Genomic DNA, 23,794 nt, shown 5'->3' on the forward strand with positions numbered 1-23,794 from the left:
TTTGGGATATTTTCAGATGATAAATCTATTGTTCAAAGTTGACACAAAAGAACTTTATGAGCTTGTTTACATCATCACAGAAAGTCTTCACCTGAGGTCTCCATTCACAGCCACCTACTCATGAACACCAGCATACTGCCTGCTTACTCTGGGAACTTGGGCACTGCCCCAGAGGTCACTAACTAGAGCAATAATTTTACTACTTCTCTAACTGAAGTTTTGCTTAATGCCTTGGGCTTTGCCATTGGGCTTGAGTCCTCTCGAATTCATAGACTGAAATTCTAACCCCCAAGTTATTAGCATTGGAGGTGAGATCTTTCAGGAAGTAACTAGGTAATGAGGTAGAGTCCTCATCAATGGGATTAATGCCCTTAGAAAAGAGACCTGTGATAACTCATTGCCTCTCTACAATATGAGGACACAGCAGGCACTTCTTTGCCTCCTGGGGTAAACCTCTGTAGATTGTCACTGTCTGTCATTTTAGATGTCACACCTGGATTGGGTACCTTTAACCACAAGACATAAGCCAGGATGATGAAGGTGAAGGCGTGACCACTAGTGCCCAAACTGAACAGGGTTGCAGAGGCTTGACCAATATCACTTCTCTCTTCTTTTGGTGATGTTGATCTTTATTCTTGCATTCTTCATTAAATTTTCTGGGTTTTGCTCAACGAGAATGAGAATATAAAAATAGTTTCAGAAACAAAATACATTTTAATTATAATCTTCAGGGTTGGTTTTTTTTTTTTTTTTTTTTTTACTTCAGAGTATTTTGTAAAACAGCCAAGCAAACAATATCCCTTCAGTACGTTTGCATGCTCTAAAAATAGAGCATCTCTTTTCTTGATTCCTTGAGGAAGATTCACCTTCCATGACCTGTGGAGGGATTAATGTGTTGAATATTGCAAAAGCAGTTACTCAGACTGTAGTACAGGGTTCCACAAGGTGCACGATAAGTGCACAAATCATTTTGATTAGACTAGGAATCCTTTCTCTAGTCACCTGATGGCTAGACAATAGTCTCCAGCAGTAAACAGAGGCCATATTAACAAGTTATTCAGATTGACGGTCCTAACTCCACTTGTATTTTACCAATTCCAGAAACACTTTCCATAATGTATGAATTAATTCTGTCAGTTTCCTGTGTGCCTTGGTCGAAGATGTCTCCTTTACAGAGCAAATCTGTACTATTTGTCTCATTGCCAAACATGATCACAGGGAGGCTCATAAACAAAGTCCTGGGACACCAATTCTCACTCACCATCCTTACTTGGCCTGGGACTTCTCTCTCTGTAAAGCATCCCTCCCACTCCCGGCCCCAGGGTATCTGTCCCTCGTTTTCCTGGTATGTTCCTTCTCCATCCACCTGATTCTTTCTCTCCTATTCACAGGCTGTAAGTATGTCAATGATGACCCAAACATTCTTTCTCAGCTAGAACCCAATCCAATGCCCTATTCAAACCCTAACAAAACCAAAAATATACCCATTGTATTTAATTTGTACTATATATATATCATGTCCTATAATGAGTCAAATGTGCAATCATTAACTCTTAGGATGCAAACTTTAAGGCTGCTAAGGGAATTACCTGGCAACCTGTCTACAAGGTGGAGCCCACAGCCCCACTCCCAGCTCTTTCATGGCTCGGTTGATCTTGCCCTCAAATATCTTTGTTTAAAAGCATAAGGGTGACTTTAATTCAAATGACTCAAGCCTCTACCTTTAAATACCATGCCACCTGCAGTACTAATATTCTTGACTCATTGGAGGCATAGTATCAAATTTTATTAGAAATTTCTACAATAAAGTTTTCTTTTTTGGTAATGGTTTTGCTGCACGGGATGTGCTGCTATTCGTTCCTGACATACTTAGGACCCTCATGGCTTGATGGTGGGTCAGCCCTTTGTTATCATTATGCAGTGTTGCCTTTTTCCTCTACCTGTTCTTGAGTCTGATGTGTTTCTGTATCTTTTAGAGTCTTTAAAGAATTATATTTAAGCCAAATTTGATTTAACAAAGCTGAAGTCTGGCATTTTATTATGTGTCTTCTGTTTGTTTCTTGTCTTCACCTGAGTGTATTAACCAATTTTAGGAATTCTTATCATTGTTATTTAACTGTGATTTTTAGTGAGTCACTTTGTATCAATTTCTTTGTAATTGCTCTAGAAATTACTGTGTGTGTGTGTGTGTGTGTGTGTGTGTGTGTGTGTGTGTGATCTATCATAGTTGACAAAAATTGATGTCTTTCTTCTTTTAGTGAAGTGCTAAAAAGCATCCATTTAGGTCCTTTTATCCTACTTCTAAAATTATAGCTGTCATAAATATTTTCTCTACTTCATTGAGTACCACATCAAGTGGAGTTAAATATTTTACTCCAACCATAAAATATGATTTTATGAATCTAATCACACCCATTTCTATACATCCTCATGTTCTCCTTTCCTCTCTGAAGTTCCAAGAATTCTTCCATTACCATCGTAATTTCTGTCTAGAGAAATTTTGATCTCTCCCCTTATTCCTGAAGGATATTTTTGCTGGATATAGAATCCAAGATTGGCTTTTTTGTGTGTGTGACTTAAATGAATGTTGAATCAGTTCTCAGCCTCTTTCTGATAATTTTCCTTTACAGATTTGTCTCTAATAAAGAAATACATTCAGAAACCAATCTATAAATTTTGCTAAAGAAGTCCCATGTTCATTGATAATGGAAAAAATTTAGTAGACAGCAAAGGTAAAATATAATGGTACCACAGAGTGTAAGGAGAGATTGTCACCCGGTATGAGAGAAAGTAGAATTGGTTCTTTTCAACAGAAGTAGATAAATTTTCTCCTCTGAGACTGCAGGAAAGAAAGGGAGAGCAGGAGGAATTTTACATGGAGACAGGAGCCTGTTTACTAAGTTGGTTTCTCTCCCTGGGTTGCTCAATGCAATACTGCAATTTTGATGTTTACAGATGTGTGTGTGTGTGTGTGTGTGTGTGTGTGTGTTTACACCAAGACATTAAACCACAAATGAGCTACTTAATTTTTTCTCATCTAAAGAAATATCAATGTATTCTTCTGATTTAAAAAAAATAATAAATTATCTTCAAATGTACACAGCTATGCACACAGTTGTGCTGAAGAGATAGATAACATTTATAGTATGAATCATGAACCAACCTTATCAAGGATGATTTGATGATATCCAATGCTGCCTCATATTACAGCTTTAGATTCTATTCTTGGATTAGTTAGATGAAACTTAGTGCATTTTCTTCTGGCACCCAATTTGAAAAATTCTATCAAATTATTCTTGGAGATATTTTAATGAACTAATTATACCTATGTTACACATAAATACCAGAAAGAAAAAGATAAAAAAAAATTTCTTGGCTATGAATAAGGAAAAAATGTAAAGAAATATATTCAGCATTGCATGGAAAACCATTATTAAAGTAAGGATAAAACCAATATCTACTTATTTAATTTTCTTTTTTGGACCATTCTGCTTTAAGCAATAGAACTAGTAATTCAAAAAAACAATAGAAGAAACAAAACAAAATGAACTATATTTACTCTATGATAAACTTGCTGGTATGAGATTCCAAGTTGGCTAATGTGCCAAACCTTTCAGAAACTTATTTTGGGGAAGGTGTCTGGAATTTATGATGTGCTTTTAAAAGAAATCTTATAGACAGCAGAAGTAACCAGCTTGTTATTTTGGGTGAGCAAACAAAACACTGATTTGGTAAACTCAGGGTGAACTCTGTCAGTTCCTACATAGGTAGGAGAGTATTGAGTGCTCACTGTTCAACTAAATTCCCCATAGATTTTGGTCTTCCTAAGTGGAGATACAATATTTTATTCATCACAATATTTTTGGCACAGTTCTTGGTTCATAGCAGACATACTATAAATGATTGTTGAATTCAATATTCTTAATTCAAATAATAGGTAATGGTCTTAATGAGTTGAAATGACCCTAAATAGTTCTCTACCTGTTTGCAATAAGCATGAGATGATTTTTTTAATCTTGTGGATGCACGCTATTTCCACATATAGTATATATGCATAATGTACTATAAATTTTCATAGAACGCTATTTTCTGACCCCATCCTCTCCTTGCAGTGCAATAGCTATATGATGATTTTTCATGATTGATAGCTAGATTCATTTTTCAACAAGATACCTGGATCCAAATGAATGCTTTAATATTTCAACCCCTTAAAAATGTAATGAAAAACTTGTCATGGATAATAAATTGCAATGAAGTGCTTGAGTACTTTAAATGACAAGCTCTCTGTGATTTCAAATTCCAGTTCTGCTGGATGTGAGGTATATAGTTAATTAAGCTGAGGATGGTAACTGTAAAGAAAAATATAATAATTTAGTAAATATCATAATCAACAAGAGCCAAAATAATCACTTATTTGGTGTCAAAATAAGAAAATAACTTCTAAAGTCTTTATATCAGAAACCACAAAAAGCAATCTGAGGATTCTTTAAACTGATCTCTCATCTCCTTTTATTTGCTTGTTTTTTTTCTTAATGCATCTTTTTTTCTGTATTTTCTTATACATTGACCCAAAATAACATAACACTGAACAAATCTGGATTGATAGAGCACAATAATTCTATAAGTTTTATTATCAATAGAGTTTGGGTGCTCCTAAAACTGTAAAATGAGCAATCATAAAAGTTTACTTTTCTTTACTATGTTTACCAAGCTTTATATTTAAAGAATTAGAATAGCTTCCTAGATGTCACCCAGAATCAAAAGTTCTATTACACTGATAAATGTAATTTTTCCACTTCAGGTAAGTTCTTTTTTCCAGTCTGGGTTTTATGTGGTTGTTTGTTACTGAGACAAACCAAATGGCTAAATCAATACAAACGGCCCTCGAGGTCTAGAGACCACAAGAAAGTGTAGCATCATTAAACTAAATTACAGGCAAGCACTTAAGGAGACAAATAAGTATTTTGTTACCATAAGTCTTTTTTTTTTTATGGAGAAGATGATTGAAAATGTTTACAAAACATGAATGGTACCAGGAACAAGGTTTTTATGGTAATGCACTAACGGTTAGGTATAACTTAGTTGTTATGGCTGTTTAAATCAGAGAAGTGTAGACCTAGAATTGGAAATCTGATAGTGTTTTTCTAAGACCCAACATCTATCTGGTTTTAGGAAGCACATTAAGCTATTTAACCTAAAAGAAGTGATAGGGAAACTAGAGTACCAGAAGTAACAGGGCTAGCTAGCTAGACAGCGTGACATAAGCCCTATCACTCTGCAAATATGACCCATCGGGTGGCAGGGGGAAGACAAGCTCTGGACGGCAGAGTTTGAGTTAGAAAGGGAAACACAGTTTCAGAAAGGATTTCTCTTCCATTTCTCCAGAAAAATGCTCCCAGATGGCCAGGCTGATTTCATCAATGTCCTTTAGCATATGAAAATGGAGAAAAAGCCACTAAGCCCCACACAAACCACATACTGGCCTGGAGTTGGTCCCAAGCAAATGTCATCTTAAAAAATAATCATTTAAAAACTTAGCAGCAAATACATCTCAAAGGAAAGAATAATAAATCACCTGAGGTCTTTAACATTTGGGAGGACTGAGGGCGTCAACAACTTGTGGTCCTGAGAAAATCTGTATGTGTGATCTGTACTTCACAGGTGACAGTTTAGAACGGAAGTCACCTTAAAGTGGATTGTGACTGTCCTGGGAGCAAAACAAAATACATTGCTTTAATTAACCTTCTTCAATGAGGCATATACATCTAGTATTGGAAAAATTTATCTGTATTATAAAATAACATAGTTATGGTGTTTGAAGTCATAGTAGGACATTTTTTTTCTTTCTTTTGCTTTTTCTGACAACTTTTAAGTCTAAATATAAGAGATGTTTCAGAAAAAAAAACAATGTGCAAATTATTTTCATGACACAGACACAAAGATTTATATCTTCACATGAACTCTATCTGAAAAGTTCAAATTTGTTATTGCTTTCCTGAAACATATTATTCACAAACATACTATGCTTTTTGCTCACAGCATCTAAAAGGGTCATGAATTTGGAAGAACAGTGTGTGTGTGCGTGGGTACGCATCACTGCCAGTTGTTATTTTGAGAGATTAAATGGGAACTGAACAGACAATTCACTAAATCAAAAATATTATTTTTTTGGTTGTAAATTACACTGGGAAACACTTCTGGAAAGCACATAAACATAGTTTATGGCATTTAGGGGAAATGTATTAGATTCAAGGGTTTACAGAAAATTTGCCTTAAACACAGCAACTTTATTATATGTGAAAAAAGATAAAATTTAAAGGAACTGCTGAAATATAGATAAATTCATTTTTCCCCCTGTGACCATGTGGTAGAGCTGTCTAGAACTGACATACATGTACTTCTCTTTCTCCAGAAGGACTGAGTTTCCTTTTCTTTGCAGTAAGCATTCCTGTGCAAACTGGCTTAGCTGAGGAGTTGTGATCAGAAGTGAGTCACTTCTAGGCTACAGCATTGTTTTTGCTAATATGAGTCTTCTGGCACTCTTTCCCTTTCCGACACTGATGGAGAAAGACTCAGATTCTAATGGTGGAACTATGACTTTGAAGGATCATGGGTTAATAAATCCCTGCCTAGATCATTGCCAGAGAATATTACTTGGATGCATGGGTGACTTCACATGCCAAGAAACAAATCTTTGTGATTTTAAGACTTTTTTTTTCTTTTTTGTTTATCTGTCATTTCATCACACTAACATATAGAACTTTATTAGAACTTTTTGCTTTATATTTCCATGTAAGATCTAATATAACAGTGTTCACATTTGATAGGGCATTGAGTTTAGTTCAAAATATCTTATTAGAAGATGAGGCAAAACTAAATAATAAAAGAAAACAATATGACCAGATTTGGTTTAAATATAGGAGTCCCCATCATTATGCAACAATTTAGAATATTAAAAAAAAAAACAAATGGTGCCAGGGAGTTAGAACTTCAAATATTGTGTTGGCAACTATTTTTGTCTTAGAAAAGAATCTCCTGACCTGTATAAACAGATATTTTTTAAAATGAATCCTTTACTATGTCAAAATTCTATAGCAGCCAGTATCTCTGATTTACAGGCTATTATAGTTGGCAGAGGACTATGAAGAGAAACCCTAAAGGTAATGTTTGAGTATCTTATTTCTGGAGGGCAGGAAATGACAAATACAGCCAAGGGAAACCCAATCCATGCCAGCTATCCTTGGGGATTTTAATAGTATTCAACATTTTTTTAATATTAATGTTACTATTTTTTAGAACATTATAAAATAACATATTTTGAAAAGTAAATTTTCTTTTCCTGAGAATAATTTTTTAAGAGAGAGTGAGAGAGAGAGAGAGAGAGAGAGAGAGAGAGAGAGAGAGAGAGAGAGAGAAAGAAAGAATTTTTAATATTTATTTTTCAGTTCTCGGCGGACACAACATCTTTGTTGTGTATGTGGTGCTGAGGATCGAACCCGGTCGCACGCATGCCAGGTGAGCACGCTACCGCTTGAGCCACATCCCCAGCCCAATAAAATTCTTTTAAGAGTTTGGGTAGAGATCTTCTTCATCTGAGAGCTTCTACACTAATAAAAAGTATGAAAAAACTATGGAGGTCCTAAGATAAGAATTTTGATTAACAAGCTTGCTCACCATTTGGGGTTATATTAGAGAAAACATATTTGGTTGATTTTCCTAACACGCTGTTGCAATCTGTTCATTGGAAAGTTCTGAGGTGATGTCAGAAGTGAGAAGTGGTCAGAGATATCAGATCAGGAAGTATCCCTACTGCCTGCTATTCTTGGTCTTAAGCCCCTTCCCCTGAACAACTCCTGTCAAATGGGAATTCCAACATTATGAAATTGACTAAATAGAGGTTCAGGGTATAGTTTTACTTTTTTTTCTTAAACTAATAGTTTTTTTTCTTAAACTAATAGTTTTTTTTTAATGTGTGTGTGTGTTTATGTCTATGTTTATTTTTAGTTCTGTAAGGATAGAACAGGAGCAAACATTCTCAGAATCATTTGATGTCAGCAGAATAATGCTCCCCTGCCAAAACCAATAACAATAAAAAGTGTCCACATCCTAAACCTTAGAACCTGTGAGTATATTGTGTTACACGACGAAAGGGAATCAATTAAGTGTACAAGGAATTAAGACTGCAAATCTGCTGACTTTAGATTAGGGAGATCATCCTGGATTTTCCAGATGGCCCTTATGTGTTCATGGGGCTTCTTAAATATGGGAAAGGCAGACATACAAGAGTCAGCGCTGTGGTGATATGATGTGAGAAAAGCTCAACTTGCTTTGAGCTCTAAGTCAAGGAATGCACTCAGTTTTGGAACGGCAAGGAAATGGATTTATTCTAATGGGCTCTGGAGAGAAACACATTCCTCCTGAAATCAGGAGTTTAGCCCAGTGAGGCCCAGGTCAAATTTCTAGCTTCTAAAAAAGTGAGAAAACAAATTTTTGTTTTAAAATAGTAAAGCTGTGCTTATTTGCAATCATTACAATAGTAAATGAATGCAGCTGTAATGGTGTATTAGAATTAAGTAATCTGAAATGATCTTTAAATCTCTGAGAAAGTGCTATAGGAGTACAGTAATAATTATTTTTAATCTCTACTGACAGCTAAATAATTAATAATAATAATAAAGTAAATGGATTTGAATGGGATTTTATTGGAAATGAGCTTTATTCTTCATAAGTGTTTTGGGAAACAAAATCTAACTCCTAAAAGAAGTAGAACATTAGATATTCCCTGCGCTCAGCATTGCCCAGAAGCAGCTCTGCAGAAAGCTGAGAGATGAACTAGATTCTCTTGTGAGGTCTTTCTATGCTCTCAAGTCTCTAATTGAAGAGGGATAAATCATAACAAGCAAAGATCTTGAAAGGTCAAGCCATAAAGTTTGCCACTGAGTCGGGTTGGGTCACGAGCTGAGAATGTCATTTAATACTGAGGCAGATTGTAAATTTGCCAATCCTATCAGACTCTGCTTTGATGTTATGCTTTGCTTTGTTGGCTTTGGTTTATGACAGTTGATGTTTATTTTCACATATACTTTCCTCTTTACTCCTTTATAAAATTCTTGAAATTGGCTCTTGTTGAATCCTACTTGAGGCCATGTATTAAGTCAAGCCAACCAGTAAGCTTCCACCATCACTCGGTTCCAATTTCAACCCCATTATTGTATAAAATTTCATGTTTACAACATTCTAACTCTGTGTTAAGAATAACAACCTTAGTCACCAAAGCTTATGGGGCCTTCCACATTTCCAAGTATGACAAACAGTCATGAAAAAGTCATGCACGAAAACCAAACATTCTAAAATTTATTTTGTGGAATAGTAACATTCATCTAACTGCAAATAAGAACTTTTTATTCAGTACAGAGATCATGGCAGTGGTTCTAAATGCTTAGGAAGGACTGTGAAGGCAGATTCTTTTCAGGCCATTTACAAATCTGGTGGGGAAATAATAATAAACACAGCAAAATATCCATTTAAATCTCCAAAGATTATTAGACTACAAAGACCTTTTAAGAAGTTTAGGGGAATTCCTAAAATTATGGCAGGTGTTAAGTAGTGAAAAATAGAATTTTCTACTAAATCTTAATTAACTAGTCCTTTGAGATTGTACTCATTGCTAAGTTTACTAAAATTGGAATAGAACATAAGAGGTTATTAACCACTTAATTCTGATTTTCTTCAACATGCAATCTATTTAATTAGCATTTGGGAATATCTCAGTGTTTGGCATAATTGATAAAATATGATTTCAGAATTTTATAGTTAAAAATAGATACTTTAGTATTAAAGCAGTTATGAGGCTGGATTATATATATATATATATATATATATATATATATATATACCAATTGTGAAAGGAATTGTGAACTGAGAATCAAAACTCTGAAATCTCGTCACTTCTTTTTCACCGTGCAATATGTACTTCCTGGGTCTCAGTTTTCATGAATATAAATTGAAGTATCAGACTTTGCTCTTCTAGCAATTTAAGAAACCAGATCTAGAACCTTCTACACACTTTTGTATGGACAACTGAAATACAAGGATAAACAGAGTAAGTCCACAGAACATATAAATTAATCCCCTTCCTGAATTGTTTAACTTATCTATCTGGCATAAATTATTAGGACATACTGTTTAGATAGTTTAATATTAGTAATTATATGCTCTGTACCTTTGAAGATGAGTTGCCTAGTATTTCAAAATCAAAGTTCCCATGATAAAAAAACACCAGAACTTAGTGTTAGAAGAATAAATATTGGTAAACATATAGCTAAGAGGATGTTCAAGAAGCAATTTTAAAGTGAAAACGTTAAAATACTTTAAGTAGATAAAAATTCACAGCTGAAAAAAAAACACTTTCATAAATTAATTTATAGAATAGTGCCTTAAGGACAGGAGTACCAAACCACCTTTTATGTTTGCATGGAATTTTTATTTTGTAAGACTGAAGAGCAAAGAGAAAAGTGGTTCTAAAAAAAATATATCGATCTGAAACACTTGTTTCGCTTGGTGTGGAGGATTTTACTGAAGTACCACCAAGCCCTGTTTTTAGTACTAGTTGATGTATTTCTTTCCAGCTTAGGGTACAACCTCCCAACAAATCCTTTGATTTGTTTTCTGTTACCCTGTATTAGTTCAGGTATTTTCAGCTGAAAGTGAGAAATTTAAACTTATAAAGTCAAATCATATGAAAGGAAAAATGTTGCTGCAAATTACCAGAAACCCAAGGAAAGAATATTTTTTTCCCTTATAAACTTTTAGACTGACATCTGAGTTGGCCCATGTATTTATACCACCACCATTAGATCACTCAATTTATAAAGGTTCCAGGACAATATTCTACAAACCTAAAAAACAAATTAACTTTTTCAACTACAACAGAAATCAAATACAGGGGCTGGGGATGTGGCTCCAGCGGTAGCGCGCTCACCTGGCATGTGTGCGGCCCGGGTTCGATCCTCAGCACCACATACCAACAAAGATGTTGTGTCCGCCAAGAACTAAAAAATAAATATTAAAAATTCTCTCTCTCTCTCTCTCTCTCTCTCTCTCTCTCTCTCTCTCTCTCTCTCTCTCTCACTCTTTCTAAAAAAAAAAAAAGAAAGAAAGAAATCAAATACAGGGAGCATCCCATGTGTTTATGCCAATCTCTTAAAAAATCTATAGTATATGGTACTCTGGGTGCTGTAGTCTAGATACTATATCTCAGAAGTGGAAGAGGAAGACAGTATGGGAGATGGTGGTAACAGTGCCTTGATTGAAACCCCATACCAAAAGCAAAGGGACATATTCCCAAAGATGGGAAATAATTCTGAGCAAACAAAAATTACATTTAAATTAGTTTACACAGACTCTTTCAAAATGTCAGAGTCTACACAGACTCTTACAATTCTGAGAAATTGCTTTATAAATGCCAGAACAAGTAAACCATGGTACAGATCAGATGATCAAACAAAACAAAACAAACAAACAAACTAAAACCCTAATTAAATTTTAACAAATAGAAAAAGTAGGTTTAGGTGGCATTTGTCATTTCACAAGTAGATTCTCTTGTGTACCAGTATTTTTCCTGGCTCTATTAAATTAGACTACAGTTGCCATATTTTTCATATCACACGTAGTTAGAATGAATTTTCCCACATTAAAGATCAAAAGTTGGGTGCTTTGTGACTTTCATTTTCCTTCTCAACATTCACTCCTCCTCTTTCACCACTTAAGTTTCACTTTGGAAACCAAATTCCATTTTATTCCAGTCTACAACCACGACCTGGAATAGTCCCTGTCCTAAGATGTCCCAGTAGTCTAGGAATGAAATTTCAATATCTTAAAATAACAAGTAAAACCTACTTATGAAACCTTGTCCCAGTACCTCCTTGAACTCACATTCTCTTACCTCTCTTTACTTGTTCCACTCGAGCCATGCTGGAACAAAAAACTTTCTGAAACACTCTTCCTATAACCATAACCACAGGATTTACTCCCTCACACAAGTAAGTTCTTTCCTGTAAGATTTCTTTTTGAGGGCTGATGGTATTAACCATTCTGTCTGAAACAGATAACCCCTCTCTATCCCGTTAGACTCCCTGACCTTAGGTTTTCTTTACATATTACCGTCCAACACTATATTTGTTTGGTTTTCTTTGTATACTGACACGTAAAATTCTGGACAATTAAGATTGCTTTGTTTATTATTATATTTCAGCACTCAAGATAGTGCCTGATAGATTGTTGATGCATAATAAATACTTGTTAAATAAATCCCTGACAGAAGAGTGAATGAATGAATGAATGAATGAATGAATGAATAGTCCCATCACCCCAATTCAATGTAGACACTAGGCCTAGCCTATCAAAATACTACACCCCCTGTCTACAGTGATGTTTCAGATTTGGCCATGAGACCTATATCAAACAGACAACATACCCTCCTGGTAAAGTTGTGACACTACAGGAAAAATAATCAAAGCAATGAGTGCCGACCTGAGCAGATGGAATCTTGTCTGACATGGAGGTTGATGACCTTGGTAACTAAATCCTCTGAGCCCTGCTTTTTTTTTTTTTTCTCCTTGCTGCAGTTGAAGCTGATTTTTGTCTTACCTAAGGTTGAAAATGTTCTGAAAGTTTAATATTTCTTCCCAAAATATATCTAAGTACACTGCAATTAGTAATTGATGAGAAAAAAAAAAAAATCAATTTGTATAAAGTTTTATTTTAAATTTTGCTAATTTGGAAAACTGTTTTTAAATTTTAGCATATATAATTTCTCATCATGTTTGCATGAATTATTTATTCATAATATTTTATCTATGTATCTATTGTCATTATTATTGACTGGGGGATTTTTATATTATCGTGACCAATTAATTCATTAATTATACTGCAGTGAATGTTTTATCCTATCTTTTGACAGAGCCAGAGAATCTTATAACTGGAAGGACCTAATAATCTTGTCATACCCACTTATAATATAATAGAAAATGGTCATATATGGTTCATCTTACACAAGCTTTGTCCTTTACCTAGTTGAATTTTAGCACTTACATATGCACAAATAGAAGCGCAGCTGTGAAGTTGAAACCAAATTAGCAGTCAGTTGGTGACTAAAGGTTTCGTAGCAGGTGCAGCCCTTAATTTTATCTGTCTCACATTCCAGATGATGCAACAAGTGCGATATCTCAGCCACGTTCAAGTGCCAGAGTCTAATACAAATGAACGCAAGTACCCAATGTGAAGGGCCAGGATTAATGACAGAAAATTGGTGTCATGGCTGCTGTTAAGACATTTTGACTTAAGTGACAATAATAGCATTCAACCATAATAGAGATAATGCCATCTTATTAATTTAGGTCACTATTATTCAGTGTCTAAAATGTGGCCTGGCCTTTCCCATTAGCATTTATTCACTATGACCTTTCAGTGATAGGATTATGTCACAGGCCCAAAACAGCACTCAGAATCAGAGGTTATAAATTACTACGCCAAAGTACACAAGTTTGGAGCACTAAATGGCATCTTAGTTATTTTACTTATAACAACTGATTTAGAAAAGCTACCAAAAATTGAGAGTTCACTACACAGAGAAATTTCATGCATGATTGTGGAATCTTTATAGATCTCTTGGGGAGGTCACACCATATCTTGCTGTGTACACAGTTTTAAGAACTCAACATATGTTAACTTACTTAATCCTCATATCAGCTCTGTGAGGCAGGTTCAATGATAATCTTTATTATACAAATACAAACACTGAAGTAAACTGGTAGTTCGAAAAATTGCTCAAATCAATATTCATTGGACGCCACAAAATTAGTATAGATTGATAAGCAGTTTGAATAAAATTATAACTTTCTACGTGAACATCACTGCTTACTCATTTGTTAAGCATATGATAAGCCTCTCCTATGTTCCTGTATTAATCTGGAGCTAGTATGTAACTATGGAATTTTTTAAAAATGGTAAAATTCATTTCATCAGGTTTTTTTTTTTTTTTGCCAACAGCAAGGAGACAATATACAAAATGATTCTTCTTCAGTCTTAGACATGTTCATTTAAAAAAAATTGTTCTAATTAGCTATGCATAACAGTAGAATGCATTTTGATACATCATACCTAAATGGGGTATAAATTCTAATTTTTCTGGTTGTACATGATGTGGAATTACACTGGTCATGTAGTAATACATGCATATAGTGTAATAAAGTCTGAGTCATTCTACTATCCTTCCTAGCCCCAGACCCTCTACCCTCCCTTCACTCCCCTCTACCAAATCCAAAGTACCTCTAGTTTTCCCTAGAACCGCCCCCCCCCATTTTTTAAAAAACTAAATTGAACAGAGAGGTGAGGGAGGAGGAGGAGGAGAATTCACTTGAATTAAGGAGTCAGGAAATCCCTCTTGCTTAGGAGGGCAGCGTTTTAGTGGGTACTTAGTGAGCCATATGAAAGCAGAAGGGAGATCACTGCAGGCAGACTGAACAGCAAGGGAAAGTTTTCTTCTGCAGACAGGAGTGTGGCACAACGACAGCACTGAAAAGGTCCACGGGACTGCCATATTCAAGAGAGGATGAGGTCAGAGAACCAGAGACACAGATAGTCAAGTGTTTCCTTGGCCAAGGTAAGCATTTTCAACCGCCAAAGGCCAGCAGTGTAGAGTTTTAAACATTTGTTTGCTAGGTCACACATCTTGATTTACATTTTTAAAACATTGATTTGGCTCACTTTATTGGAAATGAAGTCTGGGATAAATGTGAAAAAGTGCAAGAATAAGACCAGTTGACAGGGTGCTGAGAAATTCAGTTTAGAATAATATTGGAGGTATCTTTGAAAAGAAAAAGTGCTGAAACTCTTCTCCTTCAATTGTTTTATGAAAAGACATGTCTGTAGAATTCCCTTAGCCCTCCCATGGGGAAAAGAGGGGACATGAAAGTTCAGGCAATAGAAACTAAATGCCTGTGGGGTCTCCAAGCTCCCCTCCATTAGGCCTATCTGTATCCCCCATATTGTACAAGATAACTCTTGTTTACTGTTATGCTTTGTATATGAAGTGCCTCCCCCAAACCTCATGTGTTAAAGGCTTGGTCCCCAATGCAACAATTTCCAGAGTTGGGGCTCCTACAAATGATTGGATCATGGGGACTTTGGCCCCTTTAAACTTGGGCTTCATACTCTTCCTAAAAATCCTGAACTCTGCCAGCTCTTACAGCACATCTTTAAGGATTGGTCATTTTCAATTTACCTCACTATTTCCCTGTTCCTATAAGCACACTGTAGTTAGGAATTGTATCTTTTCATTCTGTATAGCCATGACTAAGCACAGGATCAAAAACAGGGTAGGCATTCTTGAAGAAAGAAGGAAAGGAAGAAGGAAGGGAAGGGGAAAGAGAAGGTGAAGAAGAGAGGAGAGAAACACTAATTGAGGGAGAAAAGAAGGAAGGAAGGAAGGAAGGAAGGAAGGAAGGAGGGAAGGAAGGAAGGAAGGAAGGAAGGAAGGAAGGGATGGAGGGAGGGAGGGAGGGAGGGAGGGAGGGAGGGAGGGAAGGAAGGAAGGAGGGAGGGAGGGAGGGAATCTGGTTCTTGGATTCTCTCATCACTGATCCTGAACAATAATACTTGTTCCACAGCTTCATAAATCTGAGATTTTTCTCAGGACTTTGCTCCAAAATCTGAAAAGAATTGATCAGGTTCATTATTTACCTGCTAATTTATTTTTTTCTTTATCAAATTTATCCCTTTATATGGAAACAAGTAATGGTAGTAAATTTTCAAAAATACTATCAGCCAATTTCATTACATTGTGCTTTTTCCCCAATGGCAAATTCTTTCAAATGTTGGTTTTCCATGCTTTTATATCACTGATTCTGTTAGCTCAGTGCAAAGGGCAATATTTAGGAGAACTACACTGAATTTATTTTTCTTTTTGGTTCTATTACATTAAGTATTTCATAAATATATGCAATAGATATAGAATAAATATATGTAGTATTTTTCTTTCCAAAAGATTACAGTATGATCAGGAAAATATGACTAGCTTACATTATGTAAAATATACATATTATATATATATATATATATATATATATATATATATATATATATAGAGAGAGAGAGAGAGAGAGAGAGAGAGAGAGAGAGAGAGAGAGAGAGAGAGAGAAAGGTCTCACTGAGTTGCTTAGGGCCACACTAATTTCTGGGGCTGGTTTTGAACTTGCAATCTGCCTGCCTCAGCCTCCCTCGTCACTGGGGTTATAGGTGTGCACCATTGCTTCCAGTCATGGCTTTCTTCTATAAAATGAATACAGAAAACTTGATGGAGTATTTTAGAGTATGCAAGACCATTCTTCTATCCTGCCAGCACTCTCTCCCTCAGTGTCACTCTCTCTTGTCCTATCAGCTTGTAAGATGCTCTGTGGAGAAGTTTGGGGCAGGAAACGTGTGGAGCCTTCACCAACTGCCCATGAGGAAGTAAATTCTGCCAGTAATGATGATGAGTGATGGTGAGTGAGCTTGAAAGCAAATTGTTCCTATTCAAGCCCTCAGAGGCCACTGCAGCCCTGGCTCAGGACTTGATCACGCCCTGTGCTTGCATCCCTGATCCACAGAAACTGATATAATAAGTGACTGTTATCTTAAATCATTCATGAAAGTTTTTCACAGCCATAGATATGAACACAGTCACCATCGTCACCGTAAACACCATGTATTGAGAAACACCAAAGTAGTATTGATATGGTAGGTTTTGGAGTTAGTGTGATTGAATGCATGGATAAAAATATCAAAGTTATTGAGATTCTGGTCTTTCTACAAGACTTACGAGACACTTGGTAGTAGGACAAAACTGTGTCTCAATTCCCTGGTCCCATAATGCCTGTCAGCACATATTCAAACAAAATATTTGAATGAGAAACAAATGAAAAGAGAGTGACTAGCCATGCATTAGAAAGCAATGTAGGATTTAAAATTAAAAGGTAATATAATGAAAACTATATTTATGTGAGGTTATTTGGGTGGATGTCTGCACTGTGGAATACAAAGAAATGCTGTCATGGTAGCCGGCTCTACTCTGTGTATGTGGACATATTTGGGCAAACTAAAGGAAGAGAAGAGATGGAAGATACTCAGAAACAAAAAGTAGGTCTTCAAGAAAGCCACAGGTAACCAGGCTATTCCCAGAATGCCAGATGTCTACAGAGTATAAATACCAATGGCTTGATCTCTCATTCTTTACTTCCTACCACTGCAGGGTAACTAACTAGGAATTCCCTATACATTATTTCTTCAACTATTGTCCACCTACAGTTGAAACAACTATGAATTTGAGGACTGAAAGCTACTATGAGTACATGAGGTCATATGCCAAGAGCAGTATTTGCAGAAAAAAAAATTAATCATACAAATGAATTCAAAATACTCATGTTGTTTGTTCTACAACCTCCTGACATCTTATGTGACCTCAAAAAAAAAAACATAAAATAACACTTTGTAAATCTAGTAAAGTAGCAAGGCAAATCAACATTACTGTGTCTGAGGATGAGTCCACTAGTTTTGAGTTGAATAACACAGTGCTAAAAGAAGAGCAAACACCAAAGAAATCAAACACATACCCACACACACGCAAAACCCTAATGAATCTTACAGTCTAACCCGGTTTTAAAAATGGAAATGCATATCTAGCCATAAAAATGAGTAAATGAAGAGCCACTATATGACAGAGACACTTGTAATACACAGCACAAAATAATGAGAGTGATTTAGCTGTGTCAATATTTAATAGAATATTGATATATATGTATTAACTCTGTTAACATATAAAATAGAAATTAAATATTTGAAACATTTTTCTAAAGTGCTGCCTTTTTTCTTCAAATGCTTCTGGCTTGCAGTTTCATTGTTTACCATCAATTTTTTTTTCTCTTCATTTTGTGACTAGAAACTACCTTGGCATTCTACCAAAAATAAGTAATAAATGATTATTTAAATGTAATAACATGCATAAAAAGGATTGATAACTGTGTGACAATGAGAGATAAATTGCTTGTTATACAGTAAAACAAAATTCCTATGTAATATCATTGAGAAAGCTGAATAAAATAACATTTGAGATTTATGCTGATTTGAGCAGTTATTTAGGTGAGAGAACAATTAGGCCATTTATGGTTTATATACTTTTTTTTCCCTAAGTCTCTTTTAAGTATAACATAAAAAACTATAAGTAAATAGCAGAAAGATCTGTAGAGGAAAAGGAACAGGGAGAGGGAGGAGGAGGGAAGGGAAGTACTAGGAACTGAATCAGAAAAAAATATATTCCATGCTTTTATAATTGTATCAGAATGAATCCTAATGTTATGTATAACTAAAAAGAACCAGTAAAAAAGAATACATATATGTATACACACACACACACACACACACACACACACACATACACACACATATATATAAACATCTTTTCAGAAAAGTACATAAACCATGTGTAAACCTCCATAAATTTTTACAAAATGACTTCAACTATGTAGCTGGCACTCAACTCAAATCAAATATTTCCATCATGACACAATAGCCCCCAACTTGTTTCTACCCTTCTGTAGGATTAGAAACTCCACAAAAGTCTCATTCTATAGACAACATAGGACAGTTTTATACATTTAATTAAAGGTTTATTTGAATGTGTCTATTTTTCATCATACTGTTCATAGTTCTATTTATGAAGTGATGTTCTATTGTATGACTATATGAATATATCACAATGCAAGTATCCATTCTAATGTAAATGGGCATTTGGGTTGTTCTTGGTTTGGGACTGTTTCAACTAGGGATGCTATAAACCATCTGCCATCAAATGAGAGATGCATATTGAATTCAGCAAGCACTGTACCCATCATATCATGTTAAAAAAAACCAGAAGGTCATCCTTACCAGTAGTATCCTCACTCTTGATCTACAGTAAAATGTGGGGAAAATTGAAGTTTGGCGGTAAGGTAACTTTCCCAAGATGACAACCAGAAAGTGGGAGAAGTAGACTACAAGATTCACAAATAGAATCTCTATGATGTATCAGGAATTCTTGTGGAAGCAATAGTAATAGCAACAAATTAAAGAGATCAGAATCCCTGCAATAGCTTTAGTTGGTTTCAGGAGAGTAGGCAATAAAATGTGTTAAACATTGGCTGCTGAAGTGATGTGCTAAAGAGAAGGATAAAGTATGGAAAATAAGGAGAGGAAAGAGTGTCAAATTAATGTAGGTAAGGAAAGGTTAGAGAAGATGGATGAGGAGAGTGCCACTTGAATTAAAATCCTAAGAAATTGGCCCTGTTTTACTGCAGAGCCCATGCTGTTTACTACCATAAGAAGCCAATAAATAAGCATTTATAACTTCTTAACAGAGTTTTCCTGATAACTGTGTTCATCATTCAAGAAAATCAATTACCCGCACTTTAGGGTATAGATCATTAAACAAATCAAAACAAAACAAAGAAACAAAGGCCAGTAGCACTGAATTTAGACTGAATTTAATTGCAGGAGCTTCAAAGACTGATTCTGGGTAACTGGCAGAGTCACTTGTACATCTTCCTCTAAATCGTGGTTGATAAGACAGAGCCTGGCATAAGATGAGGTTGATGAGGTAGAAGGTCACTGGTGATTAGACAAACACCATTGACGAAGGACAAGATTAGAGATAGTACATTAAAGGATTACACTACTAACACTTGCCATTTTGACCTAACCTTTACTCTGAAGAATAATTTATAGAGCAAAACACAAAATGGTGTGATTTGAACCGTTAAATATTTTACATACTAATGAATACACTTAATTTATTGGATCATATGAGTATCACCACTAAATTTCCTTTCCCTTACCTTAAGAGCAGAGGGTTAAAATATTCTGGCAAAAGATTATTCCTCTGATATGAATAAACAGCTCTTATAAAACAAGAGGAAGACAAAATATCTGCAGAAACAGTGGCCTAATATGTCATATATTTGATAAATAGAATGAATTTTATATTCAAGTAGCTCCAGAAGGATAAACAAAAAACGACAAAATGCAAGCAGATCATAATCAAACAACTTAAACCCAAGATGAGGAGGAAATCTTAGATGGAGCCAGAGAAAAAGAATTTCAGAGTGGAAAATTAATTTGATTGATGGTTCTCCCCAGAAACAAAGGAGAGCAAAAGACAGAGAAATACATGTGTTATGCACCCAAAGAAAAATAGGTAAACATAAATAAAATAAAACTTCAGTGTAAATAAGATTGAAGAAAAAATAAAGACAGTTTCATATTTTTAAAAAAAATCCTGGAGATAATTCATCACCAGCAGAACTATATAAAAAATGTGTAAGGAAATTTTTCTAAATAGTAAGAAATTATACTACATGAATACCCAGAACTTCAGGAATGAATGAAGAACATTGGAATTGGTAAATACTATGCAAATATAAATGACGATTTCCTCTTTATTTTTTTAAGTCAATAGAATTTCAAAGCATAAATTACAACATTACTATTTAATGTTTGTAATGCATTTGAATATAATACATAGCACAATTTAAAAATTTTAAAAGAGGATGCAAAGTAAATGGAGCTCAGTTATAAGATTTCTACGGTTTTCAAAAAATAAGTAAATATTAGGTCTGGCATTATTTTGTTTTTATAAGATATTCTTTCTACTTACTTCTTGCTGTCAATTTTCCATTAGTCTCTTCTGGGTTTTTTTCCTGCCTTTTTGGGGTTAATGGGTACATTTTAGATTTCACTGTATTTATTTTATTTCCTCACTAATGGAAGTTTAGCTATGTCTACTGTGATGGTGGATATTAGGTGTCATTTGGGCTAGATTAAAAAATTCCTGGAGAGCTGGTAAAGCATTGTTTTGGAGTGTCCCTGTAAGAGTGTTGTTTAAGCACAGTGGCCAGAGTCTTAGTGGAGGAAATGGGGACCCTGTGCCCCCAGTATACAAGGAAATAGAATTAAAAAAAGAAGAACATTTCCTTTCTCTTTCCATTGAAACTGGGATACAATTTTTCCCCCCTCTGCCCTTGGACATCAGACCCCAGACACTAGCCTTTGGACACTGGGATTTATACCAGCAGTCCAAGCCACAGAGCTATTCCATCAGCTTCCCTGATTCACAGGGCTTCAGGCATATTGCTTATGAAAACATTTGACAATCTGAGAGAAATTAAACTCGATGCAAACATGGGAAAACTTATTTTGAAAATTATTTTTAAGACGCAAAACTCATTCAGAAAATGTTGCATTTTATTATCAATAAAAAATTTTTTAAATATTTATTTTTTAGTTATAGGTGGACACAACATCTTTATTGTATTTTTATGTGGTGCTGAAGATCAAACCCAGTGCCCCACTCATGGTAGGCAAGCACTACATCTGAGCCACAACCCCAGCCCCAATCAATAAAATTTTAAGGAAACTGGTTGTATATACAAAACAGCAGATAAAGCAAAATTTATTTAATAAATAGAAAGTGAAAAAGAATACCCACAGATAAATTAAAAAGGAAAAAAATAAGACATTCATCAAAGAAAAAAACTACAAGAAACATTAAAGCAAATTGGGGCACTTAAAACGAGCAACAGGATTGCGAAGTAAAATATGGCATTATGACCAGAGAAGTGGGGGAGAGAAGAAGGCTTTGCACCTTGCTTCAAATTCTAAGGAAAAATAGCAAAGAAATAAACCTGGTGAACAATGAAGATGAAAGAACAGATTTAAGCATGCAGTTTATTGCTGTTCATAAAGAAGACATAAGAACACAGGGGGCAAAACTCAAATATATACCAGAAAAAAAATGATTTTTTGTGTAAGTATATATGGAAAAATTTATTTTCTCAATATTTTCCTGACAATATAGAATGTATTTCATTTGACTAGGATATCACGGAGGTAGGAAGCTTTTTAGTAGATACACATATTAACACAGGCAAGGAATTATGTAGCTGTAAACAAGAATAGAGGCTTATAGGAAAGAGGGGAATCTATTTGTGCAGTTCTAGAGGTAATTTGAAGGACTTTGTCATTTATTGGATATCCATTGAGGAAAAGGAAAAGTTATTGACTTTGTCTACATATTTTTGTCTGAAACGATATGGATATTAGTAACATTCTATAAAGTGAGAAGGAGTATTTCAGAGACAAAGATGATTAGTTAGTTTTTTACTTCGCAAGTCAGGAGTGATCACAGGGCATCTGTTGCTTCTGTCTCCACAAGGATCAATGTAGCCAGTATATTTAGCAACAAAGAAGTGCAAGTTGACTTTGCAAAGGATTGTTTCAGTGTAATGGTATGTTTGAAGCCATAAAAAGAATTAATCAGAGAGGTAAGGGGAGAAAGCAAGTATAAATGACACAAGATGGAAGTGACGTATACATGCTTTCACTTTGAGGGGGACAGGGAAGTGGAAAGGTCAGGGATGGGAAGAGAGATGGTTTAATGGAAGATCACCCTTGAGAAGGAATATGCAAGGATCCAGAACACATGTAATGTGCATATGAAGAGGATGAAAAGAGACCAGAGGGAAATGGCAGTAGCTTAATGAGACGTTCAGAGCTTATGTGGCAATTTGTGGCCAGCTGAACCCCAAATTCCGAGATTGAAATGAATCCATATCTAATCCTAGAAAAGCTTCAGATACTGCAGAAGATCTTCCATTTTATTGGGTTATGAAGTTCAATCTCAAGGAGCAATGAGACCTAGAAGACACCCTGTCAGGTTGGCTGGGGGAGGGCATTCACCCAGTCTAAGGGACCACGTCAAAAGCCAAATTAAATGCATGTTGGAGTTCCACTCCAAGTGATTCCAAGGGCAAAATTAAAGATAGGAAGACTGCATGAGGTAATTTTCCAGATTTACCAGCCCTCAAATTGTAGCTTACCTCCAACTCTCATGGAAAAAGGATTCAAAATAAATATATTAATCTTTTCTTGTTATACTTAACATTTGCATAAATAAAACTGTACATTTTTCCACTTAAATAATATAACTTGATATTTTAGTTGGATGAAAAAATGACTGCAAAGCTACAAACTTAAGGGAAATTAAAATCTGTTCTATGCTATTAAGTCACACAAAGAGACTGTTCTTTCTTCAAAAATTAAATAAAATATAAATGAAACAAAAACAATTTTCCTGAGTATGAGGCAAAATTAATGAAATATATGTCAATATATGCAATTCCTTTAGATACATTTTTGTTTTAAATTTTACGGCAAAGTAGGAATGTTACAGATCTTCAGTCAGAAGAAAAAAATATTGGAAGCATCATTTATTTGCAGAAAACTAAGTTAGATTTTTAGATCTTTAAACAAACACTAGGTGGTGAGGATAGTGGGGCAGGGAAGGGATCCCCAGGAATTCCTTAAGAGGCCAAGGTGCTCTTCAAGTGTAGAGGCAATGGGACCCTGGAAAGGGGAAGGTATGAAGTGTAATGTGGAAAGCTTACCCTTACATATAGGCTTCGTCAGAACACTTGAATGAATAAATGTCCAGCCATCCAAGGGACACATCAAACGAACACTAATAATAAATAAAACCTCCAAAATGGGTAAATGCTCATATAAAAGGAATGTAGGTAATAGAAAAATGAGACCCTGAGTTTTAAGTGACTGTAGGAAATGTTCACAATGCTCTAAGTAAATGTTGAATTAAGCTCATGCTACAAAGAAGAAGTTGTTAAAGCCATTATTGTCATAGATAATAATAACAACTACAATTTCAAGCCTGGAA

The sequence above is a fragment of the Ictidomys tridecemlineatus genome, chromosome 7, assembly GCF_052094955.1.
Source record: "Ictidomys tridecemlineatus isolate mIctTri1 chromosome 7, mIctTri1.hap1, whole genome shotgun sequence".
Taxonomy (NCBI): domain Eukaryota; kingdom Metazoa; phylum Chordata; class Mammalia; order Rodentia; family Sciuridae; genus Ictidomys; species Ictidomys tridecemlineatus.